This window comes from Neophocaena asiaeorientalis, unplaced genomic scaffold (genome assembly GCF_003031525.2).
Source record: "Neophocaena asiaeorientalis asiaeorientalis breed wild unplaced genomic scaffold, Neophocaena_asiaeorientalis_V1.1 scaffold383, whole genome shotgun sequence".
NCBI lineage: Eukaryota > Metazoa > Chordata > Mammalia > Artiodactyla > Phocoenidae > Neophocaena > Neophocaena asiaeorientalis.
The window spans coordinates 2124351-2137478 of NW_020173940.1; positions in this window are offsets into that span (position 1 = coordinate 2124351).

The window sequence follows — 13128 nt, forward strand, 5'->3', positions numbered from 1 at the left end:
GAAGGGAGTGACTGGACATATTTAAAGTGATGAAAGGCAAAAACCTACAACCAAGATTACTCTACCCAGCAAGGATCTCATTCAGATTTGATGGAGAAGTTAAAACCCTTACAGACAAGCAAAAGATAAGAGAATTCAGCACCACCAAACCAGGTTTATAACAAATGCTAAAGGAACTTCTCTAAGCAGGAAACACAAGAAGGGAAAAAAGCTACAATAACAAACCCAAAACAATTAAGAAAATGGTAATAGGAACACACATATTGATAATCAACTTAAATGTAAATGGATTAAATGCTCCAACCAAAAAACATAGAATGGCTGAATGGATAAAAAAACAAGACCCGTATATATGCTGTCTACAAGAGGCCCACTTGTGACCCAGGGATGCATAAAGACTGAAAATGATGGAAAAAGATATTCCATGCAATTGGAAATCAAAAGAAAGCTGGAGTAGCAATTCTCATATCAGACAAAATAGACTTTAAAATAAAGACTATTACAAGAGACAAAGAAGGACACTACATAATGATCAAGGGATCAATCCAAGAAGAAGATAAAAAAATTGTAAATAGGGCTTTACTGGTGGCGCAGTGGTTGAGAGTCCGCCTGCCGATGCAGGGGACATAGGTTCGTGCCCCGGTCTGGGAAGATCCCACATGCCACGGAGCAGCTGGGTCCATGAGCCATGGCCGCTGAGCCTGCACATCCAGAGCCTGTGCTCCACAATGCGAGAGGCCACAACAGTGAGAGGCCCGCGTACAGCCAAAAAAAAAAAAAAAATTGTAAATATTTAAGCACTCAACACAGGAGCACCTCAAAACATAAGGCCAATGTTAACAGTCATAAAAGGGGAAATCAATAGTAACACAACCATAGTAGGGGACATTAACATAACACCCCACTTTCAACAATGGACAGATCATCCAAAATGAAAATAAATAAGGAAACACAAGCTTTAAATGATACATTACACAAGATGGACTTAATTGATATTTATAGGACATTCCATCCAAAAACAACAGAATACACTTTCTTCTCAAGGGCTCATGGAACATTCTCCAGAATAGAGTATACCTTCGGTCACAAATCAAGCCTTGGGAAATTTAAGAAAATTGAAATTGTATCAAGTGTCTTTTCCAACCACAACGCTATGAGACTAGGTATCAATTAGAGGAAAAAAATATGCAAAAAATACAAACACATGGAGGTGAAACAATACACTGATAACGAAGAGATCACTGAAGAAATCAAAGAGGAAACCAAAAAATACCTAGAAACAAATGACAATGAAAGCACGATGACCCAAAACCTATGGGATACAGCAAAAGCAGTTCTAAGAGGGAAGTTTATAGCAATACAATCCTTCCTCAAGAAACAAGAAACATTTCAAATAAACAACCTAACCTTACCCATAAAGCAATTAGAAAAAGAACAAAAAAAATCCCAAAGTTAGTAGTAAAAGGAAATAAATCATAAAGATCTGATCAGAGATAAATGAAAAAGAAATGAAGGATACAATAGCAAAGATCAATAAAACTAAAAGCTGGTTCTTTGAGAAGATAAAATTGACAAACCGTTAGCTAGACTCATCAAGAAAAAAAGGGAGAGTACTCAAATCAATAGAATTAGAAATGAAAAAGGAGAAGTAACTGACACTGCAGAAATACAAAGAATCATGAGAGATTGCTACAAGCAACTATATGCCAATAAAATGGCAACCTAGAAGAAATGGACAAATTCTTAGAAAAATACAACCTTCCAAGACTGAACCAGGAAGAAACAGAAAATGTAAACAGACCAACCATAAGCATTGAATTTGAAACTGTGATTAAAAATTTTCCAACATGGCTTCCCTGGTGGCTCAGTGGTTGAGAGTCTGTCTGCCAATTCAGGGGACACGGGTTCATGCCCCGGTAAAAGAGAGATGAACACTATCAAACTCATTCTATAAGGTAGCCATCACCCTGATACCAAAACCAGACAAGGATGTCTCAAAGAAAGAACACTACAGTCCAATATCACTGATGAACATAGATGTAAAAATCCTCAACAAAATACTAGCAAACAGGGCTTCCCTTGCGGCACAGTGGTTGAGTCCACCTGCTGATACAAGGGACACAGGTTCCCTGCGTGTCCAGAGCCTGTGCTCTGCAACAGGAGAGTTCACAACAGTGAGAGGCCCGCCTACTGGAAAAAAAAAAAATTCTAGCAAACAGAATCCAACAGCACATTAAAGGGATCATACAACATGATTAAGTGGGGTTTATGCCAGGAATGCAAGGATTCTTCAATATATGCAAATCAGTTAATGTGATACACCATATAAAAAATTGAAGAATAAAAAACATCTGATCATCTCAGTAGATGCAGAAAAAGCTTTTGACAAAATCAACACCCATTTATGATAATAACCCTCCAGAATGTAGGCATAGAGGGAACTTACCTCCACATAATATAGGTCATATATGACAAACCCAGAGCCAACATTGTTCTCAATGGTGAAAAACTGAAACCATTTCCACTAAGATCAGTAACAAGACAAGGTTGCCTACTCTCACCACTATTATTCAACATCATTATGGAAGTTTTAGCCACAGCAATCAGAGAAGAAAAAGAAATAAAAGGCACCCAAATCAGAAAATGAGAAGTAAAACTGTCACTGTTTGCAGATGACATGATTCTATCCATGGAGAATACTAAAGATGCTACCTGAAAACTACTAGAGTTAATGAATGAATTTGGTGAAGTAGCAGGATACAAAATTAATTCACAGAAATCTCTGGCATTCCTATACACTAATGATGAAAAATATGAAGATACCAGTCAGAATGGCCATTCTCAAATAATCTACAAACAATAAATGCTGGAGGGGATGTGGAGAAAAGGGCACCCGCTTGCACTGTTGGTGGGAATATAAATTGATACAGCTACTATGGAGAACAATATGGAGGTTCCTTAAAAACTAAAAATAGAACTACCAGCAGTCCCACTAGTGGGCATATACCCTGAGAAAACCATAATTCAAACATTGAGGTCATGTACCTCAATGTTCATTGCAGCACTATTTTCAATAGCCAGGACATTGAAGTAACCTAAATGTCCATCGACAGACGAATGGATTAAGAAGATGTGGCACATATATACAATGGAATATTACTCAGTCATAAAAAGAAACGAAATTGAGTTATTTGCAGTGAGGTGGATGGACCTAGAGACTGTAATACAGAGTGAAGTAAGGCAGAAAGAGAAAAACAAATACCGTATGCTAATACATATATATCGAATCTATAAAAAAAGAAAAAAATGCTTCTGAAAAACCTAGGGGCAGGACAGGAATAAATACGCAGATGTAGATAATGGACTTGAGGACATGGGGAGGAGGAAGTGTAAGGTGGGATGAAGTGAGAGTGTAGCATGGACATACATACACTATCAGATTTAAAATAGATAGCTAGTGGGAAGCAGCTACATGGCCCTGGGAGAACAGCTCGTTTCTTTGTGTCCACCTAGAGAGGTGTGATAGGGAGGGTGAGAGGGAGATAAAGTGGGATGAGAATTGGGGAGATATGTATATGTATAGCTGATTCACTTTGTTATATAGCAGAAAGTAACACACCATTGTAAAGCAATTATACTCTAATAAAGATGTTAAAAAAATGTCTGGGTATAATTTATCCAAAAAAATAAAAGACTTCATGGAGGAGCTGTGATTTAAGCTTGGTTTTGAGTGATTGATCAGATTTGGATACAAAGAGAAGTGGAGAAAGTGTCTTTACGTTAGAAGAACATACACAGGAGAAAAGTAGAAAGGCACACTTGAGGACTGGTAAAAGAGACCATCCTACTGAGATAAAGCCTCCTGTAAATTAATAAGAAAATAAAGTTAAAACAGGGATTGGGACAAGAAAATGTAAGATATTGCTATCAATTAACAAATATGAACTTCATCTTGCTGGCACATGGGTGTCATTGATAGTTGATGGAAAGAAAATTGATGTTAATGAACCTAGTTTAAAACTTATCTTGCAATGTCTAGCATAGATTAGAAAAGGTTGTGAAGATAAGGAAATGCATTAGGAAGCTATTGTTATAATTCAGGCATGATATCTAACGAATATAAATATTTAATACATGTTCATTCAATAAATTAATGGCTGAAATAAAGAAATGGGTAAGTGGAAAAGGAAACACCATTTACTAAGATGGAATGGAAAAATGATGAATTGACAGAATTGGAAATTGCAAAAGAAGGTACAGAATAGATTTGAAATTCAGTTCAGATGCTTGTAGTGTTTGCAAAAATAGGAAAGGCAAAAATAGTAACACATTTACTCAAGATGACACCTTACTTAACATGATTTTAATTATGTTGAATCTGGGGTAAAAAAAATCTAGATGGAAACATTAAAGTACATTCAGAATGTAAGATCAGAGATTTTTTTTGTTTCATTCACTGATTTTTCCCAAGCACTTAGAAAAGTGCATGGCACAAAGTAAGCCCTCAATACATATTTCTTAAATTAAATTGAAATGTTTAGGCAAATGTGGCTTGACTGAAGGTGACAAGAGACTATGTGTCTGGTGATAATTATGTACATTAACTACATGAAGAATAAAATAATATTAAAGAAGTTCTACATAAAAATATAGCAATACTATTTTAATAGTATACATTTATTACAAATCTGGTTTATACCTGAAATTTACTTGGATTATCTTATTAAATATTATCAATAATATTTGAGCAGAGATTTAATTCACCATGAACCCATACTGAGAAACACTCTAAAGGTTTACATGAAAAAGAAGGAGTTTATGTCATATTTTGTTGGGAGATTGTGGCCTGTTGTGGATGTAACTTTTCTATTCATCTGTTTTAAAAATATTTTGATATCTGCTAGGTATTATCTGTGTCATATGTCTTTTCCTTAAGAAGCATGATATAAACTGAAAATATAGATCAATTAAGAAAAAGAGTCTGAGGAGTTGCATAGAAGCCTTCTCTTCTCACTATTATTAAATAGAAAATAGCTCATTGACTGTATTAGACCCTTTCAGCATTCACCGCATTACTGAAAAAATGTGGTATAGATGCTCATAGTAGTTGTTTGCAGATCTGTGGAACAAAAGCAGCAAGAAAAATGGATAATTTTACTTCATCAAAAAATAAGAAATATGAGCAAATAGTTTTTTCTTGTTTTTACTCATAATAACTCTCCTGTGATTTGGAAAATAATCATGAGGTCTATAAAGTGCAATTACCTCATTTTTATACTTCCTGAAAAGAGAAAAAGTCCAGAGGAGATCTTATACTGATACTGCCATGTTAACAATTTAAATGTAAAATTGCATACTAACTACTTTTTCATGATTTTTATTGATTTTCTTTTGGTTCAACTTCAGTGATTAAATGAGACAAAATATATGGTATTGAGGTTTCTCACTGATATTTTCATCAAGACTGGATAAAATCTTCTGGCTTGCATAAAAGCCCTGATTTTATGGGATAGTAGTTTATTTATTTAGTTTTCTTTCAAGGGCTGGTTTCTGTCACTTCCTGCTTAATATTTGTCATGAATGTACAAAAGTGATGTTTTTACAGTCTCACCTCCTCATATATAATAAATAATCAAGTATATATTTTAATAAAAATTGCTTAAGTCATTGTAGGTCCTAGAAACAGTAGTCAAATGGTAATCTAGAGAGACAGACAGAGACAGAGAAAGGGAAGAGAGAAGAAAAAAATTAAAAGATGAAAAAAGTTGACCATTTAATCAATTAAATTTACTATCAAATAAATACTTATCATTCAATTTTATCTCGAACTTTCCCCTTTCCGAAGATCCTAACTGCATAAGTCACATAACATAAGAACTTGTCCCACCATAAGAATTCTTTTTTTTTTTTTTAAACATCTTTATTGGGGTATAATTGCTTTACAATGGTGTGTTAGTTTCACACCATAAGAATTCTGTGCAAGAATGTGAATCTGTAAGTTGTTTCATGGCCCCAAACAGAAAGGAAATCATCTGGAGGAAGGCAAATCTGTGTGCCTGTCAGAGATTCTGAGTGTGAATTCAGGATCACTTTAACATCTATGAAATATGCCCAATACAGGTCTGAACTGCTAGCTTTCTCAGTTACCATTTCTTAACCCTTGAGTTGTTCTTTTACTTAATACTAGGTGTCCATTAAAAAAATCAGAAATGACAAGCATATTTTCCTTTTATTATCTATGCATATGATATTCAGTTTTGATCATACAAGGGTTTACCTTGTATGAAATAATTAATATAAATTTGAATACAGCATACTGATCTCTCTGCCTCTAGCTTCTGTTTCCCCTATTCCTGAAATCCTCATCTAGTTATAACGTCTACTCATGTATATGACATTTTCCTATTGGCCACTTGGTTAAATAAGGGCCTACATTACCTTAACTCCCTTTCCTGGTTGTAGCTGGCCCAAAGGGCAACTTGTGGGGAACCTGAGAAATGAAGGTAAGGTTATAGTCTTACCCACTAAATACCATTTTTTTGTGGTCATGTAGATGGCATAGAGATGCAGAGGTATCTGGTGGGTTCCAGCTTGTTCCTGCTCTCCTTAACTTGGTGTCCAGCTCTTCTGCCCAGTTGCTGACAACCTGATAACTAACAGTGGCCCAGACAGAAACAGAGGCAGAAGTTGTACAGAAACAATAGTTTTCTCTCAAATTTTTAGGAAGTTCCCTTCATAGCCCTATTTTAGGACAGGGTTTTCTTGGCTTCTCAGATTTCTCTGAAGACTTTGACTAATTCACTCAAGAAAGTACTTCAGGCAGAAATTAGTGATTTGTTTCCTGATCCTTCCAACCTTCAGTTCCCTCACCTCCTTTTATGACTCTGTAAGGTTTAGTACCTTACACTAAATCCCTTATTCCATAACCATTATAATGACTCTGCTTCCCTGGATGAACCCCAATTGGTATACTATCTTTTAGATTTCAGCTCAAATGTCATTCCCTTAAGGGAAATTTCATAGGGAAAGATTTTCTCAGTGGTTCTCTCTGCTTACATCCCCTAGACTAGATTAGGTGCTCTCCTAAGTATTATTATAGCTTCCAGTATCCTGGTACATTGTTTCAAAATCTATGATCCTTTTGGATTACAGCTATCTACTGATCTATCCATCTATACTTTTATATATTATTAATGTCTCTCTCTAAAACTAAGCTGCTAGAAATCTGGGGACAGAAAAATACTTGATTTGTTCTTCATTATATTTTCAACTGTTAGGCACAGTGTTTGGCCTGGAACAGGCACTTAATACACATTTATTGAATAACTAAATAAATATAGGACTTGCATTTTATGCACATGGCTATATATATAAATATACGCACGTATATATAATATATGTATAAATATACACATACATATATACTCAACCATATAAATATTGCTCAAACTTAATTGAGAAATTAGACTATTATAACTGTATCCAACTAAAAACATTTATTACATTGGGAAGCATAACTTTTTCTTCAACAGAGACAGTGATGTAATGGGGGCATTAGGTGTAGCTACATAGATTGCCCTACGCAACTTCACAGGTACAATTTAGGCATTTTGGGATATGAATGATGCAACCTGAAGTTCTACAACACAGGGGCTTTAATTGTAAATGCTGGTGACTAAGAATCCATACACACTGGTGGTAATTTCTGATGATATTATTAATGTCAGTGAGATTTTAACACATTTTCCTTCTTGAAATCAGATATCAATAAAAAACTGTGGATGAAAAGCCTTAGAGTTGTTGGAAAATTGGTTTGCATTTGTATATGTATACTAATATTTCCAAGTGACAGAAATCTAGTCTAATTTCTTCAAGCAAATCACAAGTTCATATAATAAATGTTTCAGTCAATCAATTATGAATATGGAAGGTACTAGAGGTATGTCAAACAGGAAAGGACTTAGCAATGAAAATGATAGGTTTGCATAATTAGTGGAAGAGCTAGAGCAGTGAAGATTAGGAAGCTCCAAGTAGGTTTCACAAAACTGTGAAAGGTAGTGATCGTAGAAAATTGCCACTGATGTTCTTAACAGCTTTCAGCAAAAAAGTGGATGACTCTAAGGAGGACAGATGGAAGTTGCTGGCAAAAATTCATAACCGATATCTGCCAAAGCCAGGTGCCTGCTCATAGCTACTGGATAAAGAATAATTACTTTTGCTTTTCTTTCATTTCCCAAATATTTTGCGAGTACCTCTCATTGGCGGAAAGAACCACACTGGCAGGAGATAATGGGAAGTGCAGTTTCCAAAATCTAGTTCCCATCATACATGTGAAAGGTGAGAAAGAAAAGTTGTTATATTTCATGTAGAAATTCATTTAGAAGCCTTTTACCTACTCAAACCTCAACCCACAATTTAGTTTTTCCTCCTAATATTGTTTCTTGGTCTACTGGTAAAATTTAAGGCTCTTGCAAAAGTGTAAGATTATACAATTTTATTTTGTCATGTATATCATTTTATTTTTAAATAATAACCAATTTTTCTAATTATTCCCTTGAATGAAAGTTATAATACCTATATAGAGATTTGAAACAGCATGTGTGAAAAACATCTGAAAAAAATTAAAGTTTCTGGACAGATGTTATAAGAGTCTTGTAGAAAAAGCTATCAGCATTGCAATCCCAATTCTAATTTACTTTACATCAGGCATTTAAATTTACTATCTTTAGGCCATATGTTCCAAATAGAGCTTGGTTCTATATTCATGAATCAGTTGACAATGAATAGTTAAGTTCTGCTAATTCAGAAAGGTGAAATTGAGTGAGTTAATTTAAATGGCAGAATACTTGTAACTACAAATTCTACATACCATCAGAAAACTTCCCAAAAAGAACTGCCATATGTTTTAAACCGTGATGGAAATGTTTTGCTTTTTTTTTTTCTTAAAAAGCTGCAACTTTTATGTAGCTATACTTAAGAATATCTTAGGATTTCCATTAAAATTCTATTTTGAGATTTTTAAACTTGGCTCCAAAAATTCTTTGAAGATTGAAATTTAACATGTGAAATCTAAGGGAATATTAAGTAACTGAATATTTTTAATTAAACGTTTTCCACATTTTATAGTTCTTTAATACCTTAGCAGTATGGTTAGATATAAATTATAAAAATAAGTTTGTGCCACATGGACAACTGGTTGTGACTCACTTAGGTGTGATAACAAGCTGTCCAAGTATACCAGTCATAATCTCCAGGAACATTGACTCTATTTGCTGGAAAGAGCAAAAATGCTGACAGTTAAAAAAACTGGGGGTGGAAGGAAGCATCGCCTGTACTTCAAAGACCTCTATTCAAAAGACAAGGATATGTTCCAGATACTCTCGAAAGTAGTCTAAGAATAAGCAGTGTATTATCAGTGAAAATTTAGAGACTAGGTACTAAAATACTTAAATAGAGCCTGGATATATGAGCTAGAAAAGTTCAGCTTGAAAAAGTCAGTGAAGAGCATGTGAAGAATATTCTTTTCACTTCTTATGGAAAGCATGATTGCCTCCCCAGACACCCATGCCAGAGTCACTATGAATTATCAACTCAGAAAGCCTGTAGGGTAGACACACTCCTGTCTACAGCATGGTTGCAGGAACAACATTCCTAAGAGGAACCTTGTTGACCCTCCTAGGACTTAATCTGGATTATAGGGATAATGCAGAAGAGCGGAGAGCTTCTGTATTCTGTCAAAGTCACACTGGAATCAGAGAAAACTGATTTGCATCCTGAGTTTTGTCATTTTCAGCCTGTGTGAACTTGACGAACACATCAAGCTCTGTACAATTCAATTTGCTAACCTATAAAATGGGTGATAATATAAACTTTACAGGTTTTAAAGCAACCATAAAGTAGATAATTTATAAAGTACCAACAACATGCTTATCAAATAACAAAATTCAATAAAACTGAATTATTGTTTTATATAAGATGGAAACCAAATACTGTTTCATTGACTAGAATCTCCTAGTACCTCCATTCCACCTATTATCAAGAGGAAGGTCCACCTGATTATGTTTACCTCTGTCTCTGATAGTGAGATCACATTCATGGATATCAAAAAGGTGACCAGAAGGCAGAGCACAGAAGCATAGTGCCTTAGGATTAGGACCAAATTCAGTTTTTCTGAAGTATTATTACTTGCTCTAAATATTGATCTTTCAGATCCATCTAGTTCTCGATACATCTTTACATTACCTTAGTTCACACAATAAACATTCATTAAAGCCTTTTTGTAGGCCAAGTTCTTTGTTAAAAACTGGTAAGGAAGGAATAAAATAAGTTTCTTGCTCTTAAAAACTTGTAGTTCCAAGGGTAAGGCTGATAGGAGTGAAAGAATCCAAATAGCATGAGATAAGTGCTGATAAAGTCAGATGCAGGATTCATTTATATCAGATGGAGATGTTCGGGAAGGCTTCTTAGAAGATGTAATGAAACAGGTTTAAAAAAAGAATTGAAGTTGCACATATGAATAAAAAGAAAGAATATTCTGGTAGCAAGAAGAGCACATTTAAGCAAGTTGTGAGAGCAAGAAATTACTTAGTTTGGAAAAGTCCAAAATTATAGTAGTCACCTATACAGACAGAAAGTTATGCAAGGAAAAGTCAGAAAGTCTTTCTCCTAAATTATATGGGAATCTATCACAGAATTTTAAGAAGGTAACTGGTAGAATTAGGTTTGCATAGGAGAAAGATTATTCTGGCAGCAGGTTGAAGGATAGTGAGATTGTAACCAGTGAGATCAATTAGGAAGCTATTCAGTAATCCTAAGAAAATAGTCCAGTGTTTACTAGTTATGCAATATTGGGCAAGTTATTTGATCTTTATTGACCTGTGTGAGCCTCTGCTTCATTAGTATTAATATTGTGTAGGTTTAGTATTTGTATTAGTATTATGTAACTTTAACTAGTAACAACAATAACAATGAAATTGTGGGCCATATTACCTGCCAAAGATTGATAAAAGAATTAGATTAGAAAACATATGTGAAAGCAATGAGCACTGTGCCCATATAGGAGCTGAATGTCCTTGCTCTCATCTTTCATTCCAATCCACACTGGTCCAGGTGCATGAACACTTGAAGGTGAATTTTTGAGCTGTTAGATGTTTTGTTTCTATTTGGGGATCCAGGAAGAAAAGGGTGACAAGTGGTAAATACCTACATCTCCTCTAGAGCAGTACTTCTCATACTTTAATGTGCAGAAAAAAAAATCACCTGAGTATTTTGGTAAAATGCAGATTTGCTAAAATGCAGATTCAGAGTGAGCAGGTCTGGAATAGGGCCTAAGATTATGCATCTCTAAAAAACTGGGTGATGTTGATGCTTCTGGTCCATGAACCACCTTTTGGGTTACAAAGCTCTAAGAAATGCCTGCAATTTTGTCCATGCTCCCAGAAGTTGGAGAGGCAGATTTTAAAAAGCAAATGCAGGAGATACAGAATTAACCTGCTGAAATGTTCCTATTAATCGTTTTGTAGATTAAATTGTTTTTTCCATAACAAATTTTCATCTTTTTTTCTTTAAAGATATAGATAGCACATATAATAATTCTGTGATTTCATTACAGACTATTTAATTTCAGGATATAAGTGAGAAGACATTCACTGTTTATTTTTTAATCACTCTCTCAAATTAAACATTTCAAAGTACACTATCACCGCACACTAAGGGGCCCTCAGCACACTGGCTTCTCTAGAAGGAAGGGATATTAGGTGAAGTTTGAGGATGAAAAATTTTAAGGATCAGAGAACCTAAGGGTAAGACGTGAATAAAGACGAAGACCTAGTAGAGAATGGACTTGAGGATATGGGGAGGGGGAAGGGTAAGCTCTGACAAAGTGAGAGAGTGGCATGGACATATATATATACACTATGAAACGTAAAACAGATAGCTAGTGGGAAGCAGCCGCATAGCATGGGGAGATCAGCTCAGTACTTTGTGACCACCTAGAGGGGTGGGATAGGGAGGGTGGGAGGGAGGGAGACGCAAGAGGGAAGAGATATGGGAACATATGTATATGTATAAATGATTCACTTTGTTGTAAAGCAGAAACTAACACACAATTGTAAAGCAATTGTACTCCAATAAAGATGTAAAAAAAGAAAAATTTAGGGATCGGAACTGGAAAAAGAGATAATAATGTGTTCTACTACTTTTTCATAGATTTGGTCAGCAGCATGAAATTTCATGTAGCAAGACCCAGTAGGTATTTCCTGGAGGAACAAAAATGTCCTTGCCAGCAACTGGACAGAAAAAAGCCTTCCAATTACATTTGACCTAGGGTCATTGTAAAGAGAAGGACCTTGCCATTGAGCCCTGTGAGGAGTTTGGTTACTGAGTATTCTGAGTATTCTTTTAATTTTCTAGGAAGTTGATAGATATCTTACAATGATTAAGGATATATCAAAATTGTATTTGCTCACAAATATACCATTTTCAGTTGTGCAACACAGAGATTAGATATAACTCAACATTTTCTTTTACCTAGGTTAGAAATATTTTATAGCTATATATATATAATTTTATATATATATGTATGTATGTATATATAAAATTCTAAAGCAAAGTTAGTCAAAAATGAGGCTTGGGAGATCAGGGAAGATGGCGGAAGAGTAAGACACAGAGATCACCTTCCTCCCCACAGATACACCAGAAATACATCTACACATGGAACAACTCCTACAGAACACCTACTGAACGCTGGCAGAAGACCTCAGACCTCCCAAAAGGCAAGAAAGTCCCCACGGACCTGGGTAGGGAAAAGAAAAAAGAATAAACAGAGACACAAGGATAGGGACAGGACCTGCACCAGTGGGAGGGAGCTGTGAAAGAGGAAAGGTTTCCACACACTAGAAGCCCCTTCACGGGCAGAGACTGCGGGTGGCGGAGGGGGAATCTTCGGAGCCACGGAGGAGAGCTCAGCAACAGGGGTGCAGAGGGCAAAGTGGAGAGATTCCCACACAGAGGATCGGTGCCGACTGGCACTCACCAGCCCGAGAGGCTTGTCTGCTCACCCGCCAGGGCGGGAGGGGCTGGGAGCTGAGGCTCGGGCTTCAGTAGGAGCACAGGGAGAGGACAGGCGGC